The sequence below is a fragment of the Eubalaena glacialis genome, chromosome 3 (assembly GCF_028564815.1).
Source record: "Eubalaena glacialis isolate mEubGla1 chromosome 3, mEubGla1.1.hap2.+ XY, whole genome shotgun sequence".
Taxonomy (NCBI): Eukaryota; Metazoa; Chordata; class Mammalia; order Artiodactyla; family Balaenidae; genus Eubalaena; species Eubalaena glacialis.
Genome location: NC_083718.1, coordinates 50,592,779 through 50,619,512, shown reverse-complemented (window position 1 = coordinate 50,619,512; position 26,734 = coordinate 50,592,779). Strand labels below are relative to the sequence as shown.

General features: G+C 44.5%; 1 protein-coding gene and 1 long non-coding RNA gene across 3 annotated transcripts in view; one reads left to right on the top strand and one right to left on the bottom strand.

Moving 5' to 3' along the window:
• NMNAT2 (nicotinamide nucleotide adenylyltransferase 2) overlaps positions 1-26,734 on the bottom strand; it is a 213,045-nt gene that overhangs the window by 50,464 nt on the left and 135,847 nt on the right. The gene's annotated exons all lie outside the window — the stretch shown is intronic.
• The window catches only part of LOC133089197 (uncharacterized), a 36,884-nt gene continuing 18,445 nt past the window's right edge, over positions 8,296-26,734 (top strand). The window contains exon 1 of the long non-coding RNA XR_009700584.1: positions 8,296-8,437. This is a non-coding gene — a long non-coding RNA (uncharacterized LOC133089197). The remainder of the gene's footprint in view (positions 8,438-26,734) is intronic.

Below are 26,734 nucleotides of genomic sequence, written 5' to 3'. Positions count from 1 at the left end.
GACTTATAACCTTTCAAAAAATAAAATACTTAGGAATAAATATAATAAAACTTATACAGAACTTATATGCTGAAGACTACAAAATGCTGATGAAAGAATCAAAGAAGATCTAACAAAATGTTGAGACATACTGTGTTTATGGATTAAAAGACTCAACATAGCAAAGATATTAATTCTTCCCAAATTGATATATAAATTTAATGCACTTTCTATCAAAATCTCAGCAAGATTTCTTTTTTGCATAAATGAAGACAAAATAATTCTAAAATTTATATGGAAAGGTAAAGGAGCTGAAATAGTTAATACCTTTTTTAAAAAAAGAGGAATAAAGTGGGAAAATTGATCTGTCTAAATTTTAAACCTTATTATACAACTATAGTAATCAAGAGTGTGAGGTATTGGCAGAGAGGTAGACACATAGATCAATGAAATAGAACAGAGAGTCCAGAAACAGCCCCATACAAGTATGGCCAGCTGAATTTTGACAAAGGTGCAAAAACAATTCAATGGAGGAAGGATAGTCTTTTCAATAAATGGTGCTGGAGCAACTGGACAGCCATAGACCAAAACCAAAATAAAAACAAAAACACTCTATACAAAAGTTAATTCAAAATGAATCATAGATTTAAATTATGTAAAATGTAAAACTATAAAACTTTTAGATGAAAATATGGGAGAAAATCTTTGGGTCCAGGGCTTGGTGAAGACTCTTAAGACATGACACCAAAAACAGGATGTATAAAAGAAAAAAAAAGAAAAAAAAAAAGCAATAAATTGGACTTTAATAAACAACTTTTTTCGTTTCTACAAAAGACCCTATTAAGAGGATTAAAAAAACAATTTATAAACTGGGAGAAAATATTTGCAATCCACATGTCTAAGGATTCATATTTAGAGCATAGAAAGGACCCTCAAAACTTAACAGTAAAAAAACTAACAATCCAATTAGAAAATGGGCAAAAGACGTGAAAAGACATTTTACTGAAGAGGACAGATGGATGGCAAATAAACACATGAAATGAGGTTTAGTACCCCTAAGCATGAGGAAGTGTAAATTAAGACCACGAGGAGATATACCTATTCACTAATAGAATGGCTATAAGAAAAAAGAATGACAATGCCAAGTGCTGTCAAGGATGTAGAGAAACTGGGTTCCTTGTACGTTGCTGGTGGAAATGTGAAACGGCAAGCTACTCTGAAAACTAGTTTGGCAGTTTCTTAAAAAACTAACTATACATTTACCATATTACTCAGCAATTGCACTCCTGGGTATTTATCCCAAAGAAATCAAACCACGTCTACATAAAAACCTGTACATGATTGCTCATATTAGCTTTATTTGTAACAGCCAAATACAGTAAACAAATAAAATGGCCTGCAATAGCTAAATGGTTAGACTGTGGTACAGCCATACCATGGAATACTACTTAGCAACAAAAGAGGAACAAACTGATTTGGAATAAACAAAAAGGAAAAATGATAAATGCAACAATTGAGATAGATCACCAGTTCATCACACTGAGTGAAAAAAAGCCAGTCTCAAAAGGTTGCATACTGTATGATTCCATTTATATAACATTCTCAGAAATTATACAAATTAGTGGTTGCCAAAGGTTAGGGATAGGGGTACAGGAAAGGGAAGTGGGAGTGACTATAAAGCTGTAGCTCTAGGGAGATCTTTGTGGTGGTGGACTCGTTTTGTATCTTAATTGCGTTGGTTACATGAATCTACACATGTGATAAAATCACATATGACTACACATACACTTTATACCAATGTCAATTTCCTCATTTTAATATTGTACTGTAGTTACATAAAATGTAAGCATTTAAGGAAACTGGGTGAAGGGCACATGGGATCTCTCGGTACTATCTTTGCAACTTCCTATGAATCTATATTTGTTTCAAAAGAAAATGTTTTTAAAGAGTTCACACTAAACCATGAAACAATGTATAATTTTAAGGTGGCAGTGTGCCAATCCAAGCAAATGGCTAGAAAACTCGGGGGTTAGATGCTTCTGGAAATTTATCTCTCCTCATCCCTTTGCAGTTTTGTTACTATCTGGATTCCAAGATTTTGGGTTGTTAAGGCCGGGAGGTGTCGTTGAAAGCAGTGCTTCTCAAGCTGATGTCCATGTAAATCCTCTGGGGATCTTGTTAGGACGTAGATTCTGATTCCAAGGGTCTGAGTGGGGCCTGAGATCAGGGCTTTGATTAGGGTGAGGTGAGAGGGGCAGGATCATTCAAGTGCAGGGTCAGATCCTGTCTTCATTTAAAATTATGATATTCTCTTCATCACGCGTTTTTGCATTAATTTTGATTTTTTAAAATATTATTTATTTTTATTACTGAGTTTGGGGGTGCCCCCTTAAATTTTGCACTGGAGGGGGCCATCCCCCTTGGCCTCACCCTACTCCTGGCCCTGCCTGAGATGCAGCATTTCTAAAAAGCATTTCTAATAAGACCAGTGCTGCTGGTGTGTAGACTATATTTTGAATAGCAAGGGACTACAGACAGGTAGGGCAGCCCTTGCAATGGTAGGGCACCCACAAAAGAAGTTCTCCTCCCTCCTCGACTCCACCACTACCACCACTTTGCATGACAAGGGCATTTCTCAACACTGGCAGGTAACCCACTGGCAAAGCCGCAGCTAGGGCCCTGGAATTTAATTTCATGCCAAGCTTCCCAAGTTGTGGTCTGTTGTTGTCCGTCAGCTCTGTCCCAGGGACAGAGCCAAATCACTCTCACATTTTACACTCGGGTCTGACCCACCCTCCATTTGGTCTACTTTCCTTGCTCCTAGTCTCACAGAGGAGGAGCCCGTGGCTCCCAGTGGCATTGTCATGTCCTGTCCTTGGTACCCAAGGATCCAGTGTGTCTCACAACTCATTCCAGGCCACTTGGAACCAGGTAAATCTACCTTCCTGACAGGCTCTGCTGGACCCACCAGCCGAGGATAGACACAACCCAGGTGATTTGTCCATTAATAATAATTCATGAGACATGAGACAGAAATGTCTCATCTGCCTCCTGGCTACTCAGTGAACCCGGCTGATGCGTAATCTACTCTCCTCTTCCAGGAAGTTAATGGAGGAAACACTGTGGTCAGGACATCAATACTAACTTGATTTTTCCTTTTCAGCTGCAATTAGAAATGACCCTTTCTGAGTTGTATTCACAGCTGGAGCTGCCTGCATTTTCCTTGTTTGTGAATTTCACAAAGGCAGTCTGGATTTGTAAACATTCTAAATCTCAGAAAGCACTTGCTAATAAAGGAAGAAACCAAACTGTGAGTCCCTCTAGGCAGAGTTATTCCTGCTCAGGGGCTAAAAAACAATTATTTTTAAGGGAACCATCCTTGTGGCCTAGCAAACTGAACCTCGGGCACTCCCTAACAAAAATTTAATGAGTGTTTATTATGTTCAAGGCTCTCTGCCAGGTGCTGTAGGGGACATAGAGAAGTAAAAGACACAATCCCTATCTCTAGGGAGCTTAGGTTTTCAAGGCAAGGACATGGCATCCTCTGCTTAATCAATACCAAAATGAACAACAGAGACCTTAAGTACTATAGGACTTCAGGGGAGGGAGCAATCCCAGTGGAATGGGGTGGCCTGGGAAGCTTTCCTAGAACAGATGAGACTTGAGCTGGGTCCTGACAGCAGAGAAGAGGAAGGTATATTCACTCTGTCTTTTTATTTTCTGTTTTCTGATGCTTTAACATCTGGGCCCTTGCTGACCCTGGAAGGGCCACCCTCCAAGAGTTTGTCAATTCCTAGAGATAGTAAACAACTTATCCTAGAGATGGAAAACAACTCACTCTAGAATGCACCCTTCCCGTACCACCTCCTCCATCTGGCTCTCACACTCAGGGCCACTATTCCCCTGCCCTAATCACCCCAGAGCCAGGTACCAGACTACTAGAGACAGCTCCTATGTCACAGAGCCTGTTGAAATCATTCACACTAGCCAATCCTAAGCCTGCTCACCCTGCCTCCCCCCACTGCTTCCTACAGAAACCACAATAAAGGCTCTTACCCATGTCTCCCCCCATCTCTCTGCCTCCTGACTGGCCCTGGTGCTTTCCCACGTGGCCCCCAACCCCTGAAACCTGTCATGTCCTCTCCTCTTGGGATCTGTGAGTATACGTATCTTTTCAATGGCAATCATCTCCTGATCTGTTGGCCTTGCCACACCTAAATAATAGCAAAGCCTACATTTTGAAACAGAAGAAAGACACTCATTCCAGGGGGACAAGGCGATGTGAGCCGATGAACTGAGTCATGAGTGGAGTCTCCAGGCTCTATGGCTTGGCTTCTTTGAAAAGCAATGATACCGTTTTCAGCCACTGTCACCGAGGGTGTCCCCCAAACAACTTGAGCACCTTTCTGGATCTTCCTCTAGTCCCAAATCCTCCAGTCTCAATCCTTTTGGGAAGCAGGGAGCCAGGCGATCACATACCCCTGGCTGGGTGAAACAGTCAATCATACCAGCCTCTCTTGAGTTGTCCAGTCTAAGGCATAAGACAGTTGTCAAGTGAGATTCCTACTTGAGTCTGAAATGAGTATGAAAGGGTGGTATTTTCTCTGACGTTGATCCATGGGTGGGACAATGGGAGCCCACCATGCCATCCCTTGGACACCATTAGCTGAGTGGGCTAAGAGCCCCCTAAAATAAGTGCAAGCTTACTCCCCCCCAGGGATTTATGGACTTACTCACCCCAGGGAGCAGTTAGCTGAGCTCTTCATGAATCAGCCCTGCCCTTGCTAGCCATCTACAAGTGCATGCCATCATGCCTCAGCGGAACTGGGGGAGAGGATGTGGATTCACCCCTCACTGGATTCACCCAGTGGCCTCTCCCCTTCCTCATACCGTTTACCTGCAACTCTAGGAGAAGCAATGAAATATGAAGCCCCTTGAGGTCATGAGAGCACAGATTTTTCTTCACAGTGAAAGACAGCGTCTTAGTCCTGCCTCTCTGACTCGGGAAGGCACGTGATGGAAGCTACGTTTGCCGAGGAGATGATAGCGTGCCCAGATCCGCTGCATTCTTCTGCCCGGTGTCTGTGGCTAGCGGCTGACCAGCAGGAGAGGTGGTCTGAGCTTGGATGCACAGGGGGATCAGGCTGAGGTCCCTGAACACACTCATGTGCAGAGCAGCCCTGAAAACCTTGAGAAGCTCCCCTGGACACAGAATCCAGTCTCCTATTGACCATCTGTCAACTCTCACCAGCTGCCCCCCCCCCACCCCCACTGCGCATACCTCAGTCTGTCTGAACTGACCCGGGAAAGTAATCAGTGCTTCCCAGAACCCCTTGCATGCTTGGCTTTCCTCTAGTTCCTGGATTTTTATCCATTTGTCTGGCTTTTGCAGCCCTGAACTGGTTGTCAGGGAGAAACAGAGTGGCACAGTCACTCCCTCATTACTGCCGATCTTATTTGCTCCACTACCTCTAGCTTGGGAGGATTGGAGTCCCTTTGTCTTCATAGCTGGGAAATGATTTATGACCCTCACTTCCTCAACTCTCACTTCTGACAGACCGTGCTGGGGTGAACCTCTCATACGTCCCAGCTGCCATGTGCCACCCCAGAAGTCTCCATTCAAATCCGTTCCACTTGAAAAGCCCCCCCCCCGCCGCCCCCGCCCAGATCTCCAGCCGTCACCCCTTTCAAACCAGGCTACAAGCTTCTTGGAATTCACCCAGTGTTGAAAAAGATTTTTTTCTATTTATTGCCTCAGAAATAGAGAGCTAAATATATACATGAACCCTTCAGTGAGACTCACAAACACATGAGAGAATTATTTCAGAACCCCGCAGACTGTAATACTAAATATAACTGGGTGGGTGGGTGGGTTGGGGTGGGAGGCGTGGCTAGAGTGGAAGGTGAGGGGGAAGGAATAAAGGCAGGAGGAGGGCACATGATGTAGAAAACCCACCGTAGCTTCACATTAAGGAGACGAGTCTCTGTCATTTGCATGGAATCAGGCTCTATTTTTAACTACAAGTCTGTTACTCCACACTTTATTAACCATTAACCTTTTTGAATGGCTTCTTATTTAGGGATAATTCAGGCTTTGCAGTAGAATTTATTGAGGAAATAGCTTTGCCTTTATTCAGTAAAACAAGTGGAGAACATGAGGCCAAGAAGTTTCCTTTTTTGTAAGGATGTGGTCCTCCTGAGGCTGTAGTGCAGGGTAGGATTTCTCAAAGGTTAAAAGTTGCTTTTCTCCTAAAGAACGCTATTGGAAAAACGCTGTTTTCTTTACAGCTTTCTTATTTGTGTTCATCTTTCCTCTCTACTTCCCCAAGAGTCAGTAGAAATACCTTCTGGAAACAAGGGCCCCGTTACCTAGGGCAACTGACTGCCCAGTTTTGCCCAAAACTTTCCTAGTTTTAGCACTAAAAGTTCTATGATCGGGGGCTTCCCTGGTGGCGCAGTGGTTGAGAATCTGCCTGCCAATGCAGGGGACACGGGTTCGAGCCCTGGTCTGGGAAGATCCCACATGCCGCGGAGCATCTGGGCCCGTGAGCCACAATTACTGAGCCTGTGCGTCTGGAGCCTGTGCTCCGCAACAAGAGAGGCCGCGATAATGAGAGGCCCGCGCACCGCGATGAAGAGTGGCCCCCACTTGCCGCAACTAGAGAAAGCCCTCGCGCAGAAACGAAGACCCAACACAACCATGAATAATAAATAAATAAATAAATAAAAATTTTTAAAAAGACAAAACTGTAGTTCCCAGAGGCTCTCATTAAAAAAAAAAAAAAAAAAGTTCTATGATTGGGAAGACCGTTCAGTCCCCAGCAAACTGAGACGGTTGGTGTGTTATGCTAAATAACGGCCCTCGAAAGATGTCCACGTCCTAATCCCTGCAACCCGAAAATATGTTACCTTAGCATAGCAAAAGGGACTTGGCAGATGTGACTTAAATTAAGGATCTTGAGACAGGGAGATTTTCCTGGATTATCCAGGTGAGTCCGATGAAATCACAGAGGGAAGGCAGGAGGGTCAGACTCAGAGGAGATGTAACAACAGAATCAGAGGGAGATTTGAAGATGGAGGAAGGAGCCATGGGCATGGGACCATGGGACCAGGCGGCCTCTGGAAGCTGGGAAAGGCGAGGGAGCAGATCTCCCTCAGAGCTTCCAGGAAGAACACACCTTGATTTTAGGACTTCCAGACCACAAGATAATAAATTTCTGTTTCTTTAAGCCAAAAAGTTTGTGATAATTGATTACAGCAGCAGGAGTAAATCAATAGAGTTGTCACCCTAACCCTGCCTTGACCAGGATGCCCGGTCAACCACTGAATCTTGCCGTCTTTTTCTTTTACATGCACATGAACCAGAGAAAAGTATCAGCTCCCACAGAAGTGGAGAAAAGAAATCAGCTCACAAAAAATGTACATGTGTTAGACTCTTTCAGGGTCACAGAAAGGACACAGTTTTAAAGTAATTCCACTGTTATTTTGGAATTTCCTCTTTAAAGAAACCTATAAGTAAAGAAATGTATAATAACTTATAAACACCCCAAAATTAAAGCCTTTGCAATTCCTTACGTTAAGACACTGAGCCGACCTAGGAGGCAATAGAGCACAAGTTTATAGGCTCTAGGTTCAAATCCTGCCCCAGTGGTTGAACCTGGGTTTAAATCCTGCTCCAGGCATTACTAGCTGGGTGATCTTGGGTTAGTTACTCAGCTGCTCTGGCTGCTGACTCATCTCTAAGCTGAAGATAATAAAATTATTCAGCTCACAGGGTTGTTAGATAGAGCAAAGAGCTCAGGATAGCACCAGCACCCAGGAAACACTGACCATACTTTTCTTTCTTGGAAAAGCCTAACAACTCCTTTGGAGAGGAAAGTGTGAGATAATAGAAAATATATATATTGGTCTGTGCCCCCAATTCCTGGCACAGAGCTCCTAAAACCCTTGTAATTTCCTAAGTGATGAGAAAACTAGGAGCATCTATTGTTCTAGTATTTGTCCTTGACCCCGTCCCTGACACAGGGCTCTTAAAACCCTTGCAAATTCCTAAGTAATGAGAGCACAAGGAAAATCTTTTGTTTTAATGAGGTGACTCTAGGTGAGTTCCCGGATGACTCCTGGGTGGAGGCTGGTCACCAGGAAGACCAAGCCATGATTAAAAGCTTGGAATTTTCGGCTCCACATCCCCACACCCTCCCCACCCTCCAGAGAGGGGATAGGGGGCTGGAAATGGAATTAATAATTGATCGTGCCTACGTGAGGAAGCCTCCATAAAAATCCCAGTAGTAGGTGGTTCAGAGAGCTTCCAGGCTGGTGAACATATCACTGGGAGGGTGACACACCCCAACTCCATGGGGACAGAAGCTCCTACGCTCGGGACCCTCCCAGACCTCATCCTGTGTATCTCTTCACCTGGCTGTTCATCTGTATCGTATCCTTTAATAAACTGGTGAACGTAAGTGTTTCCCTGAGTTCTGTGAGCCGCTCTAGCAAATTAACCCAAGGAGGGAGTTTTTAGAACCTCACATCTGTAGAGTTTGGTCAGAAGCACAGGTGAAAGCACGTGAGCTTTCTACTGGTGTCTGAAGTATGTGTGTGGAGCGAGGTGAGGGGTTAGGGTTAGGGTCTGGGGGGAATGGGACAGTCCTGTGGGACTGAGCCCTTAGCCTGTGGGATCTGATGCTATCTCTGGATAGATAGTGTCAGAAGTGAGATAAATTGTAGGACACCAGGCTGGTGTGGCAGAAACTGCTTGTTGTGGAGAAAAACCTCCAAACATTTGGTCACCAGAAGTGGCAGAAGTGTGTTTTGTATGAGGGGTAAAGGAGACACACAAGGAAGGGTCTCATAGCAGGGAAGAACTGGGTTTTTCCCTACGTAGGAAGGTGGAAACTGAGATTTTTCCTTATAACCAAAGTTATAACAAGAAAAATTCAAAAACTCTTTCTAAAAACATGCAGCTTGCCACTGTGGGAGTAGGAAGTCTGAGAAGTCTTACTTTGGACCTGCAGTGCTTGCCAGTATCCCCAGTGCGATGTTTTTCTTGGCGCTCACTACCTCTCTCGTCCTGCCCTATCCTTAGGAGAGCAGATGTGCCCCTCTCGGCTTGAGAAGCCACCTCTGGAGACCAAGAGTCTGACTCTTTCCAGACCCTGATCTCCACTTGTCCTTACATGAAACCAAAGAAAGGGCTCTGAGTCATGTCAGCGAAGCCAAGACTGAGGGCAGGGGGCGGGGTGCGCTGCACTTGGGCAGATTTCCACTCACTTTAGAGCATTAGCTGAGTTGCCGGGTGTGTTCGGATGATGGATGGGAGAGAGAGCCGCATCCAGGAAATGTCAGCCTGGCCCACTGCTCTCCAGGTTATGGACTGAGCCCTGCTGGCACGGGGCACAGAGGTTTCTGGTGCAATGGAGGAGACTGTTCTGGAAGGTTCCATTGGTCTTATGAAACTCTCAGAGCTCACAGAGGTTTTTGCTGCTTCTCCCTGAACTGACTTGGAGGTATGACTCCAGGGGGCACCAGCAGGAAACAATCTTGAAATGGCCATTAGGATTCTGATGTGAAATAAGATACCATTGTTGTATATCCCTTAAGGCAATTTAAAAAAATGATACTAATTAGTGTCAGTGAGGATGAAGGGAGGTATGCATTCTAACACACTGTTGGTGGGAGTACAAATTGATTAAGCCTTTTAGGAAAGCAATATGGAGGTCAGCATCTATCAAAATGACAAATGGGCATAACCACTGATCTGGCAATTCCACTTCCAGGAACCTATACTACAGAAAAAAACTTGCACATGTGCACAGAGATGTGTTCAAAAGGATGTTTCACTTTAGCGTTATTTGTAATAGTAAAAAATCAGAAATCAATATGAAAGATGTTAGACAAATTATGGTATACACATCTAAAGGAATATTATGCAGCCATTAAAAAGAATGAAGAAGGCCTGACATGGACGAACTCTAAGACACATTGTTGGGGGGGAAAAGAAATCAAGTAACAGAACAATACCTATAGTATGGTGACATTTGAATAAAATGCTATGAGTGCAAAATAAATTCAGCTAATGATAAGGAGAGAAGGGAAGAAGCTGAAACAGAGAAGGTATGGTGTGGGCCAGCTTCTTTGCGGAAGTGACATAGGGGCAGAGAAGTGAATGACAAGGCCTCAGCCACACAAAGATCTGGAGGGAATGTGTGGCAGATCAGCGAGAGCAGCTGGTAAACTCCTGGAGGCGGAAGAGCCAGGCTGGTGCTGGAGTCAGAGAGGTTTGAGGGAGACCCACAGGCAAGGGCCTTGTAAGCAGGGAAGACGTTTGGGATTTTATTCTAAGCGCGTGGAGGGCTGTAGGCAGGAGAAGGATCTGAGTTACATTTCTGAAAGCTCAAAACTGGCCTTGGGTGAAAAATGAATAGTGGGGGAGCAAGAGTGGAGGCAAGTGACAATCACAGTTGTCCAGGCTAGAAAGAGTCATGAACCTGCCAATCGCCAGGCCTCCTGTCATGTTCTTCTGACAGAGATACGTTAATCTGCATCTTCAGTAACTACGATATTATTTTTTAAAGTAAAAAGACCTATGATAAGTGGAGAGTAATGTTATAGGAGAATTAAATTTTGTTAGAGTTGATTAATTATGCAGATTATTTTGTTAGAAACATATCTTGATCTGGTCAAATTCTTTCCGCAGCATACAGCAGTTTACTCTACAACCTGATATTACATTGTTAGTTTATGAAATAAATGGGTAGCAGAACTGTTCCCCCAACCCAAGAGTGAAAAGGAGACCCCAGGAATTATGAAAACCTGTACAAAATTCCCAAGTCAAGTTCCACAGTCTCATGCTCTTACTCTGTATGTGCTTAAGCATAATTCTCTGGTTTCTGTTCCTTTTTTTAGCTAAAGTTACAGTGTCCCCTAGAAGGCCAGACTTTTTTTTTTTTTTAATCCTAATTTTAAGCATAGCAAATATTTTCTCTTGGATGAACCTTCTCAGCACTTTTTTTTTTTTTTAAACATCTTTATTGAAGTATAATTGCTTTACAATTGTGTGTTAGTTTCTGCTTTATAACAAAGTGAATCAGTTATACATATACATATGTTCCCATATCTCTTCCCTCTTGCGTCTCCCTCCCATCCTCCCTATCCCATCCCTCTAGGTGGTCACAAAGCACCGAGCTGATCTCCCTGTGCTATGCGGCTGCTTCCCACTAGCTATCTATTTTACATTTGGTAGTGTATATATGTCCATGACACTCTCTCACCCTGTCACATCTCACCCCTCCCCCTCCCCGTATCCTCAAGTCCATTCTCTTGTAGGTCTGTGTCTTTATTCCCGTCTTGCCACTAGGTTCTTCATGACCTTTTTTTTTCCCCCTTAGATTCCATATATATGTGTTAGCATACTGTATTTGTTTTTCTCTTTCTGACTTACTTCACTCTGTATGACAGACTCTAACTCCATCCACCTCATTACAAATACCTCCATTTCATTTCTTTTTATGGCTGAGTAATATTCCATTGTATATATGTGCCACATCTTCTTTATCCATTCATCCGATGATGGACACTTAGGTTGCTTCCATGTCCTGGCTATTGTAAATAGAGCTGCAATGAACATTTTGGTACATGACTCTTTTTGAATTATGGTTTTCTCAGGGTATATGCTCAGCACTTTTTTGAAAATATAAAGTGGACGCTAGAAGAATCATGGAAATTCACCCCGGGCGGTCCATAGCTCTGTTCTTGGAACATAGAAGATGAGTTTCGTGACCTTCCACAGAGAAGGCAGTTCTAATTAGAGTGAAAAGAGACAGCTAGGATTAGGTAAATCTGCAGTCAACCTAGGTGGGGCTCAGATGGACTCTCCCAAACATTCCTAAGATGCCGTATTTCTGATTATTCAAAAACCTTGGCACGGTGATCTGAATCTTAGTATCTCTAGGTCAGCTTCCCAAACTGCCCTGACCCTGAAACTGCTTTCCAAAACTCTGTGTGAACAGCCAGTGCAGAATATGACATAGTCCTAATGCTTTAGAACCAGCCCCCAGAGTAATACAACAAACCCCGACTTCCAGATTGCCTCAAATATCAAATCACAACTATTTCTCGTCCCACCATTAGCCCAACCTTGAATCAAATGCCCTCCAGCTTGCTCTGGTCCCTCTCCTGTCCCCAGTGGTTTCCCAAGAAGGCCAGAAAGACCCCTATTCTTAAGAAAGTTTCTAGATCAGTTGTTCACAATCAGGGTTGATTTTGCTCTCAGGGGACATTTGCCAATGCCTGGAGACAATTTTGGCTGTCACAACTGGAAGGAGGGTACTACTGGCTTTTAGTTGGTAGAGGCCAGGGATGCTGCTAAACATCCTGCAATGCACAGGACAGCCTCCTACAACAGAGAATTATCTGGTCCAATATATCAATAGTACCAAGGTTGATAAACCCTGTTCTAGATAAACAAAACAAGGCCTCTGTCTTGATAAAGCAGAAACTAATGTTAACACAGGTGGAAGAATTACTGTCCCAAGAGAGAAAAAAAAAAAAGGGCGTTGGGATTTCAGAGTCTGCCTTTCCGCCTCTTTTAGCACAAAGGACTGTTATTGGAAAAAATGACCAAGTCACACACCATTATGACAAAATGCCTGCGTCACAAAGGGATTTCCAAGCTGTCCAGGGGGGTTTTGCGAGATTAGGCCTAAGAATCCTGCTCCCCCTAAGAGGCTGCACGTGGAAACTTGTCCCCACGGGAGTGAAAGACGGTGATCTGGGACAAGCTTCAGCTCACCTGCCTTCTTCCTCTCTATCCACTCCATTCCCTTTGCTCTTACAAACTGAATCCATCAAGGGAGTCCCGCATCTCAGTTTCAAAAATCCCCCTGAGCTGACAGAATGAATGGTTTCTGTGCACTGTCGTTAAGGAGCTCAGGATTTTGGAACAAGCAGACAGCGATATAGGGAATTCTTGGCCAGAGATCAAGGGAGAGAGACCCTTTCTCCTTGCAAGTCCTAATTAATTAATTGGTTCTTCATGAAAAGTTGTAAGGGAATAATTCAGACAAGCAGCAGTGAAAGGATTTTTCAGCAGCCTATTTTCTAGACTCAAAGTACTATTATATAATCATCAGGCTAAACGAATTGCACTGGTTTCTTGCCACTCCCCTGGTAAAGCACTTTTCTTTTGAAAGTTCAAATGACACGAACCTCTTTGCCCTGTCTTGGCAGGAGTGGACAAAGAGGCCTGTCCCTAGTAAAGCTCCCTGGAAGGACCTGCTTCCCACCTCTCAGGCTGGAGGACAGGAGGGGCTGCTTTATAACCTGATGATTAAGAGCCGTGAAATGTAGTTACGACTTTTCTTTTGTCACGTGGACTGAAAGAAGCAGGCTGCTGCCCAGATCAGAGTAAAACGATCGTACGATACATCCCAGACTTCAGGCCCCTACATACACACACATACACACAGATCATCATCATCGTCCTGGTGTTCTGCCCAGTTAAACCAGACACATTTAGAAGTTCACAAGCATATTATAAAATAGAAAAAGGCAGAGAATCGTTTTCTCTAGGCATGTTATTCACAAGCTTTTGTTGTTGTTTTGGGGTAGTTTTAAAATTTTTAAATAATCTCAGACTTAAAACAAATTGCAGGAATAATACAAAGAACTCTATACACCATTCACCCAGATTCCTAATTTGTTAATATCTTACCACATTTGCTTTACCATTTTTGCTTTCTGTACCTTCATAGTATTGTTACTTTTTAAACTATTTGATAGTAAGCTGCCTCTTTGCTCCTAAATACATCAGTGTGTATTTCCCAACAAAAAGGACATTTAGTGACAGTTTATTAAGTTCATCCTTTTCCAGTTGAAGGAAGACTGAACGTTTGACAAATGGTTTCAAAGTCTGAACCTGAAGAATAGGATTTTCCAAGGATCTCTTGGTATATCTGGGTGCAAATCCTGGCTTTGCTACTCTCCAGCAATGTGACTTTGGATACCTTCTTCATGGTATTTTTGGCATGCGGGATCTTAGTTTCCCAGCCAGGGATTGACCCCTTAACCCCTGCAATGGAAGGGCGAGTCTTAACCACTGGACTGCCAGGGAAGTCCCTGGATACCTTCTTAAGTCTCAGTTTCTTCATCTGTAAAATGGAGATAATGCTGGTAACTCTTTCATAGGTTGCTGTGAGGATCAAATGAGCTAAGTCACTAAATAAGACTACAGTGGACAGGTTTAACACACGTGTGACACAATGCTCAGTAATGATAGTGCTTTTGCTTGTAATTATTCAGGACAGCTACTCTCCAATATTTCTCCAACCAGGGTCCTTTTCTATGAAGCCCAATCCCATAGGTTTCATTGGTGGAACTGGCATCACATGTAAAATCTCCTTAATTTCTCCCTCTCCACTGCCAGCCACCCACCCCACACACACACATCAGTCTTCTGTTCAATTTAACCATGACAAATTTAGAAATTTATGAGCATACTATAGAATAGGAAAGAACAAAAACCCATTTCTCATAAGGTTATTAAAGTACTGTGCTTTGAAGTGGGACAGCCACAAAGACTGTAGCATGCCTGTGATCACATCTCTTAAGGAACAATAGACAGCAATTTGAGTAATTACCACGGAAGAGAGGGAGATACCTGGCTTCCCGGTATGTGGGTCAACCAGCCATATTTTCTGTCCCTAGGCGTGGATAACTGGGTATTTGATTAGTAACGAAAAAAGAAAACTAATGTTCAGAATATACTATGTTCCTGCCTATCTTTCTGCCTATGTTCCTAATCTATCTTTCACAAGATAGATATTTCTACTTTCAAGCATCTCCTTTTGAGAACTATGCCTCTTAAAATCCAACAACAATACACGTGTATTAATTAATCACTAATTATTACCAATGGCAGCTCCAAAGGGGAAGGCTGGAAGAAATGCCTTGAACCAGAAACCTATGGTTTGGTGCCAGCTACGGCTGGGTTTTCTCTCCAGGGCCCTGCTGGGTGAGTAGCTATTGGGAACTGGGTGGCTTTTGCTGAGCTACAGCTCTGGGCCTCCTGTTTATGAGGCAGACTCAGCCAACGGCTGTCTCAGCTGAAAGTCAGAAACCGCCTTCAGGATGTCCCATGTGGAACCTTCTGCCTCTCTCTAGGGTCATCCATTCGCCCTCTAAGATGCCTTCAAACCTTTCACAACTACCTGCCTGTAGGATGAGACCCAAACTCTCAAGTAGAGCATATCTGGCCCTTAAATCTGTACCCTGCAGCCCCTTCTCAACTCCTGCTATAGCCTTCAAGCACGCCCTCTTCCCCCAGTGACATGGATTCATGAACACGCCACTGGTACCTTCACCTCTGTGTTCCTTCTGCCTCAGATGCCCTTCTGCAGCTGGTAACACCTGCCAACCCTTCAAAGTCCAATTCACCACACTGCGAAATTCATTCTTTCTTTCCACAACTCCGTGTATATCTCCATAACAGGTTTGATCACATTTTCTTTGGGGCAACTGTAGTTTAGGACAACGGTTTACTTCTTTATACATCCCCAGTACCTGGCCCCTCCTTATCCACTAAACATTCAATAATACTCTGCAGACACTCATCATATGCATGGCTCTTGAGTTGAACTACAGCACAGGTATGGATAAAAGTGCAAGCAACTAAAAAGTAGAATTTCCAGTCTGGAGGTGATTTTTTTCATCTACAAATATAGCAACCTGTGGGCCAAAAAAACTCCACCAAAGTTCTATACTTTGTATATGCTAGTTTTGAGATTTAAATTCCTAATATCACTTCATACAGAATTTAAGAGATAAAATAATAATTAGGTCAAAAGTTTAAATTAACACTCCATCTTAATATTCCATCCAATTTTTTTCCCTTGTTGTCTAGAACATTCATCCACCCCAACAAAAAGATGCTGCTCATGATTTTAAAAAAAACGGAAGAGCTTATTCAATGGACTATCCATCACACTGTGATGACCGTCTGTGCCTGGTTGAAATCACTTGGGGCAGACAGACAGATAGAAATAAAATGCTTTTGCACATGCTTTTCAAAGGGTCCATTTATATTTCAACTGTTTTAACAGAATAAAGAATAAGCACCAAGTTCCCCACTGACACGGCATTTCCATATTGGTGAACACAAACATGCATCATGCACGTCTGGTAGCATGTGTGTAACTAGTCCAGCATTGCTTTAGAGGGTACTGTGCACTGAGGACAGGTGTTGTGTGTGTGTGCATTTAATTCAAGGCAAATTAAGGACATCACATCCAAACTGCTTTTAAAATATTAGAGTAGCCCATGAACTGAGCACACCACCAAATTCAGAGTAACCAAAGCCTTTAATCTTTGATACGTAGAGGATTTTTCTCCTTAGTGACTACTGAAATAAAACACCTACTCTGGGGGAGGGTTGAACCTGTATTTCTCTTCTTGGGTTCCGTTTCTGTGCATCCTGACACCATCTATAGCCTGGGGGGCTGCAGGCAGCTTTCCTTGGGAACGCTGATGACATCATAGGCCCAGGGTGCCCGCTGACACCACGTGCTTGGGTTCCCAGGGACATCCCCCCCTGGAATCTGGAATTCATTTTGACACAGGTCACGGAGAGCCATGTGAACAATGAGGAGGGAGTGGCTGGCGGGGCTGAGTGCCTGTCTTCCCAACTCCTCCCTGAGATCAGTGGCCACACGGTGAGATGGAAGCAGAGGGGAGAGGGGCTGGCCCCTCCTCTCCTGCAGGCTCTCCAGCTTGAAAAGGGAGCGGATTCATACCAAACACATTCTTCCTGACCCATTTTCTCTTTCATGTCTGTGAAGATCGTGTGCTGAGCCAAACAACAGCCCCGGATTTCTTCCCAGGCCACCGTAATACCCAGGGCAGACCCAGGGTACGCCAGCTCCACTGGGCATCCTGGGCCTTTGAGCTGGTCGGCCGTGGGCTCCCGATGGACCGTGCAGGAGTGTTGACACTTTGCTGGTGCTCTGGAGGGCAGGACTGGACGTCATCTGGCTTGCTGTCTTACCCATCCCACCCCCCAGCCCTTAGAAGATCATCTTCAATGTTGATACTCAACAAACAGTGAGGGAGTGAGAGAGTGGATAAATGCAGACTTCTCCCCATGGGGATACAGTATATTGTATACTAGGCAAAATATGTTGGAAATAGCCCCCTATCTGATCCCCTTCCTCTCACTTGTGGAAAACTGAGGTTTTTCACAGCAGCACCAACTCCTCATGTGGGCCCTGGCTCTGTATTTTGGAATCTCATTTACCTCCTGGGTGTATCCCATGTTCAGACCTCAGTGCCTCCCTCCTGCCCTCAGCTGATGGTCACTCAGGACTCTAACACTGCTAATCGCTCGACAGGTGTGTATTTTATAAATGTTCCCTGATCCATGTCTAACACACACTTTAATAAGAGCCCTTACCGTCTCTCCCCAGAAAAGTGACTCCAAGATGGGAATTTCCAGAACCTGCATCAAGGTGGGGTAGACCCCTCTAGATTGGGGCCCTCAGGTCATGCCCCCAAAAGCAGCAGCCACAGGGCCTTGTGGCCAGGCTGGTCAGCCCTTTAACTATACACAGTAGGCCCAGCTTCACCCTGCAGGTCTCAGCCCCAAATCCCCAGTCCCACCCTTAGCCTGACCCTAGTTTTCTATACACTCTCTGATCCCTGGTCCTCACCACCTGCAATCGAGTCACCTCCAGACAGGCTCTGGAAGCAGAAAAGCCCTGTGAGAGTTGACTCAGCTTCTCCACATTTTACTGACAGAGAAGCGAAGGCCCAGAGACTGCCCAAGATAACCCATGGGTTGGAAAAGGATTCCTGAACTCCCACCCAAGTCCATGAACCCCAGGAATTTTGTCACTGGTCAAGGGACAGGCCTCTACCCACGTCAATGCCAGGAGCTATTCGAAGAGTCTTGACTAGTGTCCAAAATAATTGTTTTTTAAAATTAGCATCAACTGTGAGCTGGATACTGTGCTAATAAGCACAAGAGATACAAACAGAGCACCCAGTGTGGGAGAGAGATACCTAAACAAACACAATACAGTGTTGTAAGAGTTATAACAATGGGCCAGGTTTCTGAGTGTTGTATACGTGCCTGGCACTGTGCTACAGGCTTTATAATTACTGTTTTAATGACAGAGGTAAGCTCATGGTGCTATGGGAGCTCCTGAGTCCCACATACAGTGGGAAACTGAGCCTCTAATCCTGGGCACTGGTCCAGGCTAACACTGTCTTTGCCTCACCTCCCCCGCAGGCCCTGGGACCCCAGCCCTGGACCCAGAGCGCTCCGCTCACTTTGGCTTTGTTGGGCCTTCTGGGCCTCCCATCCTGAAGCTCTCCTGCCTGTTTGCAGATGCTAGCCCAGTCTGTTAGAGAAAAGCCCAGGCCTGATGAAGAATCGGGGCCAGGCTTTGGAGCTGGCTTCTTCCTTGAGAGGAGGAGGGGGATGCAGAAATGATGCCCACAGGAAAGGAGCGATTGAGTTGCGTTCTGTGTTTAGAAGCCAGGTCGGCTCTGGAAGATTTATGCCTGGTCGGTTTTGGAATTCCAAAACCAGAGCAAGGTCATCTTGCCCTCCCTGAGAAAGGAAATCCCCCAGAGAGGGTGGTGGGGGAGGAATTTCTGAGAGCCAGCGTCTCCTGAACAGGGAAGGGAGGGGCCGGGGAGGAGAGAGTAGCAGAACACTGCCCAGCCCTTCTCTGCCTGGGAAAAGTCCTAAGTCCTTCCCGTCTCGGGTGAGCCAGAGGCCACGGGCTCCATCTGCTGAGACCTTGTAGACACACACACCAAACAAGCCCCAAACTGCTGGCCTCTACTCTTAGCTTCGCCGGACTTCCCAAAATCAGATGCAGGAGCAGAGCGCGTGGGTGACCCAGACACAGAGCTGTGTGGTCTGGGGTCTGGGTGCCTGGAGCAGGAAGGAGGCAAGGGCCAAGAAGTGCAAGGCTACTAAGGATTTTTAAAATCACCTTTTTGTTGTTACTGTTTATTTAATCATCACGTCAGCTCTCTTGGGGCTGGTATCATTAGGCACAGTTTACGGATGAGAAGCTAAGTGTCAGAGTCAGGAATCACACCAAGTCCGGACTCAGAAGCCCGTGCACTGGGGACACAGGTGTGTGCACACCCCTACACGATAATCACCCAGCCTGAAACTGGTTGGTGGCTCTGGATTTTAGTTGACTCACCTAAAAAAAAAAATCTGCTCTGCTTACTTCCATTCCGCCAACGTTGATCACCTACCATGTGCCAGTGCCCTATGCTGAGTGTCAGGAATACAAGGATCTATGAAATCAAAGTCTGGCCCCAGAGTAGTTTATATACCAGTGAGGGGAGAAAGACGTATCCACAGATCATTGCAGTACAATGCCCACATGCCCAAGTGGTTATAAAGTTTAAGTGAGATGATACATGCAAGTGTTGAGCAAATCCAAGGATCACCCTGATTTCCCCGAGGTTGAGCCAGTGCTCTTAGGAGCAGAGGAGAATCAAGAACAGGATGGGAAACTCTTCAAGAGTATCTCAGGGCAATCCTTCCCTCTCAGGGGTGCCTCCGTACACCAAGGCCTGGGCTGCCTCCTGCTTCCACCTGGTATAGTGACAGGGCCATCCTTTCTTCCCTTTTTTCCTTCCTCCCTTCCTCTCTCTCTCTCTTTTTTCCCTCCCTTCCTTCCTTCCATCTTCCTTCCCATCTCCCTCCTTCCTCCCCTCCCTCCTCCCCTCCCTCCTTCCCTCCCTTCCTTCTTTCCTTCCTTCCTTCCTTCCTTCCCCTCTCTCTATTTCTTTCTTTTTCCCACTGTTCTATGAATGTCCAGCAAAGTCCTTGGTGGAGAGACCCATGGTGGAGGATGGAGTGCAACCTAAGAAGACCTCAGAAGGGAGTTTTCCACCATCTGCTCTGTCTTTGAGCATCTGCGATGTGAAAGAGTTCCCATGCTCTCATTCCCATTTTCCTGGACTTATCCCAATGTGATAGGAAAATCATTATTCATCTCTTTTAACAGCCTCTCCTCTTCTCTGCCTATAGAGGGGAAATTGTGGGACAGCACTGTCTTCTCTGCTGAACTGGGGCAAAGGGAAAGGAGGGAATTGAGAGAAACCAGACTGGGTAGATTGATTTCCTCTGGAAAGTAACTCTGAGTTACTGGCGGAAGAGAAATAAATAGACCCTGAGAGTGAGATGAGAAGAAAAGAAAGATGCGAACATTCTGGGCTTAGGGAGAGGTTTTAGGAGTGTGGAGAGAGGTGATGGTACTTGAGAGATAGTTGTATTTGAAATGTACATGGCGAGACAGATTTTTTTAAAGTGTTGCTCTATTTTGAGCAGAACACACTTTTGGTGTTCTTTGAGAGATTTTAGCTGAGATTAAGATTTCTTTGTGAATTACTTTTTGTCTATCTGACAGTTGTTTCTCTGAGTATGTCACCATATCAGGACTGGGTCATGAGGCAGCCATGCTTTTTGTGGGTTACACCAGCATTCACAGAATTCAATCCAAAGTCGTCAGTTCTAACCTCTTCATCTTATTACAGATAAAGAAACAGAGAAAAGTCAGACAGATCCCAGTTCCTTGTTTCTCACCTAATTTCCTGACCAGGCAGGGGAATTGCCCCTGTCCTTTTGTTGCCGAAAGGAAATGAGGAGAGACTGGTGAGCAGAGGAGAAAAAGGAGAGGAGCGGAGAGAGAAACTATCTCCCTGCATTTCTTTCATTGATACTTCCCACGTCTCAGCCACCTGCATGCTGGCAGGCAGTGTTAGTCTTCTCTCTGCCTTTTTTAAGCTATATATATGGCTTTGGGCAAGTCATCTCCTATCTGAGCCTTAGTTTCCTCCTCTATGAAATTGGATTAATAAAAGCAGCTAACCTGCAGGGTAGCTGGGAATTTTGAATGACAATACGGAAGCATGATTTGACCTATAAGCTACAAGTTGTGATGTGATGAAACAAAAATGTCCAACCCTTTATCCCACCAAAGAGAATCCTTTCATTTCCACCTAATTCCATAAACCTCTTTCTCCACAATGAAAAAGGATACATTCTTTCCTCCTAGGAGAAAGTCCAAATCATATACATAATAAAGGGCTGAGAGAGAGAGAGAGAGGAAAGCTCAGAGACTAGGGTATAAAAGAGTTTATTTAGGGGAGAGGTTTGAGAATGTTGGTGCCAGAGCAGCTTTAGTGTGTAAACTATCTGAATAGAGAAAGAAATAAAATTTTAATTAATGTTGCTGGGACCACAGATTTGAGTGCCTTTAACATCCTTGACAATAAAGATGGCATTCCTTTTTAAGTATAAGTAAATGTTGAACTGACTTTTCTGAATATGACAGCCCTCTGAGACTGTACTGTCTGGGTTTACACAGGGTATAAACATGAGGAATTAGAGTATCATCTGCCTGAGAGACTCTTGAGGGAAGAACATGCTTGAGTGTGTGGTCCCAGGCTCTCCTTAGACCCGAGCACAGTGGGCCCTGACCTCTACTTCTTCAATATCCTGTGCTGCACCTGCAGCCTTGAGGCACAAGGAATCACTGCCACCATCTAGGGTTAAGCTGCTCCTTCTCATCTAGAAAGACCTCCCTCCACCCACTCCATCCAGCTGGGCAGACCTCTCCCTCCTCCTGCCCCTACTCCTTATGAGCTGGGCTTGTCCCAAGCAATGTCCCCAGCTGGGGGCTCTCACATGTCACCAGATTAAGAAGAGTCTACAGAGGAAGCAGCAGCAGCTGTCAGGGGATCACTGAACCACCACTTGGGTCCCCAGGTCCCCTGGAGCAGCCATCTGGAGACTAAACTCTTCTTATCCAAATCACGGGGTGAAATATTCAGGACCACACAGTGAAGTCTAAGTCCCATCTGAACACTCGAGACTATTTAGCGTCCATTCTCACGATTTTAAAAACTATCTGTCTGCTGACATCTCCCAAATTTCTACCACCTTGCAGACTTCTCCTCCGAGCTCTAATCTCAGAAATCTAATTATCTGCTTGACGTCTCTCCCTTGACTGTCTCTCATAAACATCTCAAACTTGATACACACAAAACTAGATTCTCCATATCCATCCGCAAATCTTCACCCCCAACACTCCCCCACCTGCTCCCTCCCTGCAACAATGACACACTGCCCAGGACCTAGTTGCTGAAGCCAGAAACCAGGGTGGTATCGTTTGTTCCTCCCTCTCCTTTAATCCCCACGTCGGCTCCATCAACAGCCTCTAAAATCCACCAGCTTCTTTCTATCTCCGCCGCCACCACCATACTCCAAATGATCCTTATCTCATGCCTGTATGACCAGGGGGTGGAGCTAGAGGAGAACGGGGTTGGAAAGGGGGCACTTTAAACCCGAGATGGAGCCTTGCTCACTGCTGCCCCCACCCCTCATTACTGTTGCACGGGGTCAAAATGGGAAGTTTGGGAATCTGAGAATGGAAAGAACTTGGCACCACAACTCTGGAAGTTGACCCTCTGCAACTCTGGAAGGAGATGGAGATGCCAGCACCAACAAGGGATGCCCTGTTAATGCAGATGAGCAGATTTAGGCAGAGAGAAGGCCTGAGATACTACCTTCTCTGCAAACTTCTCCCCTCCCCCCCATCCTACCCCGTTATCTTTGCCTCCTATAAGATGCGGAGTAGATCTGACAAATGCCCATGTGCAAGGTAGGACAAAGGTTAGCTGAGAATGGAGAGCTTGGAAGCCTGATGGGGGATCATCATAAAGTGGGCAAGGGGATCCAATGTCAGAAGCTTTAAGGCGGATGACCAAACTGGGGACCTGAGATGGGGCAGAGTGGTAAGAGCTGAGATGAGGGCAGAACTCGGAAGGGCAGAGCCTCAGCAATCACCTCCTGTTGCCCGAGGCAAGAGAACAAATGACAAGTTACATTAAAACAGCAGATGCCAGCAGAAGACATATGTGGATCAGGAAGGACATAAGCCCCTTGGAATTTTGAGCAAATTCAGAGAGAAAGGGAGAAGGAAAAGGAGGGGAAGAATTCTGAAATTGCTGAAAGAGTACTCAAAAGAGAGTCCCAGAACTTATTATGTCACCTGCATAGTACCCCTGCATAAGGGGGAAATGGACTCTCATTAGCTAAGCTGAGTTTCATTATAGAAAAATAAACAAAATTAAGTGTTTGCCAAGGGAAATTTCACACTGGTGAAATGGAGGTCCAATCACACTATTTCCCTTACTCAAAATAGAATCCAACCTCCCTACTTTGACCCCAAAGGTCCTGCATGGTCTGGCTTCTACCCTCTTCACCAGCCTTATTTCAAACCTCTCTTCCTGGACCACTAAATGCCAGCCGCTCTGGCTTTGAGTTCCTCCAATACTCTAAGCCCTACCTTACCTTTGGATGTGTGCTCCATCTCCCCTCCTCCTTTTTGATGATTCAAAAAGATACCACCTTCTCAGGGAAGTCTTCTCTGTCCACTTTCTAAATGGTTTTCTTTATGTCATCCTCTACCTCTGCACCTTGCTTCCATCCTCTTAGTGTTTCACATTGTACTTCTTCCTTCTTCCTCCCTCCCTTTCTTCCTTCTTCCTCTCTCCCTCTCTTCCTTCCTCCCTCCCTCCCTTTCTTCCGTCCTCCCTCCCTCCCTTCTTTCCTTCCTTCCTTTCATTATAATTAACATACAATATTTTATTACTTTCAGGTGTACAACATAAGGATTCAATATTTTTATAAATTATGAAATGATTACTGCAATAAGACTAGTTACCATCCATCACCATACAAAGTTATTACAATGTTATTGACTATATTCCCCATGTTGTACATTACATCCCTATGACATTTATTTTATAGCTGGAAGTTTGTACTTCTTAATCCCCTCACCTACCCTCTCCCCTCTGGCAACCACCAGTTTGTTCTCTGTATCTTTAAGTCTGTTTCTGTTTTGTTTTGTTTGTTTGTTTTAAGATTCCACACTGAAGTGAAATCATAGAGCATTGTCTTTCTCTGACTTATTTCACTTAGCATAATACCCTCCAGACCCATCCTTGCTGTAGCAAATGGCAAGATTTCATTCTTTTTTATGGCTGAATAATATTAATATTCCAGATATATATACATATATATACACATACATAACATATATATATATATATATATTCTTTATCCATTCATCTGCTGATGGACACTTAGGCTGTTTCCATATCTTGGCTATAGTGAGTAATGCTGCTATGAACATGGGGGTGCATATATCTTTTTGAGTTTGTGTTTTCATTTTCTTTACATAAATACCCAGAAGTGAATTGCTGGATCATAAGGTAGTTCTATTTTTAGTTTTCTGAGGATCCTCCATACTGTTTTCCACAGTGGCTGCACCAATTTACATTCCCACAAACAGTGTAAGAGGTTTCCCTTTTCTCCACATTTTCACCAACACTTGTTGTTTCTGTACTACCTTCCTTCTTTTTGGCTTGCTACTTGTATCCACCACTAGACTTGAACTCCCTAAAGGCAGGGACTTAGACTTTCCTTCCATCACCATTATGTACAAAGCTCCTAGCACTGTGTGTAGTAGGTGCTTGGTAAATATTTGTTGAACGAATGAATCTCTGAGCCACCAGAGCCCACCCAGTAGGGTATCTAATGCAGGGTAAATGTGGGTTCAATGACTTTGGTTCAACCAAGCAGTCCCCAAGGTTACTCAGGAATCAGAAGTCACACCAAGTCCTCTCTCTGGATACAGGGTATATGACTAGAGGCCCCTGGCTCAGGGGCCTCTAGTCATTTCACCATCATTCATCCTGACCTACTAGGGGGAACACCTAACTGAGTCTACCCTCTGACTCTCCAGGTGAGAAACTTCAGGCCCATTGAGATGATGTGACTCTCCAGTTACTTGTGGTAGAACTGAACCCAGTGTCTGAGCTTCTGACATCTAGTCAGTGCTCTTTACCCCACATCAGGCGGCTTCATCCTAAATTCAATTTCTTCCTCAGTGTAAATAAAGGAATTTTATTCCCTCTCCTTCAATTAAATGTAAACATGGCCAACTTGTAAAGGGACTAAAATTCATAAATACTCTGGAGAGATACATACATTTACCTGCATGAAAAAAAGGAAAAGTGTCATGTTCTTTAAGAGGCTCAGGGAAATCTTTAAGGTTTTTCTTTAAACTACTTTAATGCTGTGATGATTTGAGGAAAGCACATTAGAAATCTCTAGAGAAAATGGCTAAATAGGCCCAAGATATTATACCTGGGCTGGAGCTACTTTAAATAAAACCTTCTTTCACCTCGTATTTCATCTCATATTGTTTCCCAAGTGGAGCAAAATAGATAAGTCTGTTGTTACTATTTTTTTAATGCAATTTCAATGTGCTTTGGATATTAAAAGAGCCATCACCTTTTCTCCCCTCATACTCAAATAATAGTTAAATCATGTGTTATGACCATTCGCCCTATGTGGGCAGTCTGTTTTATTTCTTCACTATTTGCCCAGCATATAGTACAATTCTTCACACGTAGCCGGTGCTCAAAAAAGAGGTGAATAAAAATGTATTGAGCATCTGCTATATCCTGTGTACCCAGCCTGGGTGCTGATGGGCAGAGGTAGACCAAAGACACATGTCCCTGTCCTCATGGAGCCTACAACCTGGAATAGGGAGACAGACAAGACAGGTATTTATTTTGAAGTATACACACAAACACACACACAAATGTACAATGAGAAAAATGGCATGAAAGTAATGAACAGAATGCAGTCATCAGGCACACATGAAACAGGCAAAGAAAGCTACTTAGAGATGGTTGTCAAGGAAGATATATTGGAGAAAATAATTTTCTTTTGAGGCATGAATGAGGAGGAAATCAGGGGCAGAGACTTAGAGCTGAGCATTCCAAGTGGAGGTGTGACAGGTGCAAAGACTCTAGGACAGGATAAAGTTTGGTGTGTTCTAGACCGTGAAAGGTCCAGTGTCGCTGGAATGGTTCAGCAGGCGACATATCGTGTTGGACGTACTCGAAGGGAAATGTGAAGTCACTGACGGGATTTAAGAAAGGGAATGACATGATTTCACTTATGTTTTGAGAAAAGCACTTTGGGGACTTCCCTGGTGGCACAGTGGTTAAGAAACCGCCTGCCAATGCAGGGGACACGGGTTCGAGCTCTGGTCCAGGAAGATTCCACATGCTGCGGAGCAACTAAGCCCGTGCACCACAACTACTGAGCCTGCACTCTAGAGCCCGCGAGCCACAGCTACTGAGCCCGTGCGCCACAACTACTGAAGCCCACGTGCCTAGAGCCCGTGCTCCGCAACAAAAGAAGCCACCGCAATGAGAAGTCTGTGCACTACAACGAAGAGTAGCCCCCACTCGCCGCAACTAGAGAAAGCCCGCGCACAGCAATGAAAACCAAACGCAGCCAAAATAAATAAATTAATTAGTTAATTAATTTAAAAATAAAAGAAAAGCACTCTGGGCTGTGTGGAAAAAGACTGAGAAACTAGAGGACCAATATATATATATATTTTAGTATCTTTATTGGAGTATGATTGCTTTACAATGGTGTGTTAGTTTCTGCTGTATAACAAAGTGAATCAGCTATACATATACATACATCCCCATATCTCCTCCCTCTTGCATCTCCCTCCCACCCTCCCTATCTCACCCCTCTAGGTGGTCACAAAGCTCCGAGCTGATCTCCCTGTGCTATGCGGCTGCTTCCCACTAGCTATCTATTTTACGTTTGGTAGTATATATAAGTCCATGCCAC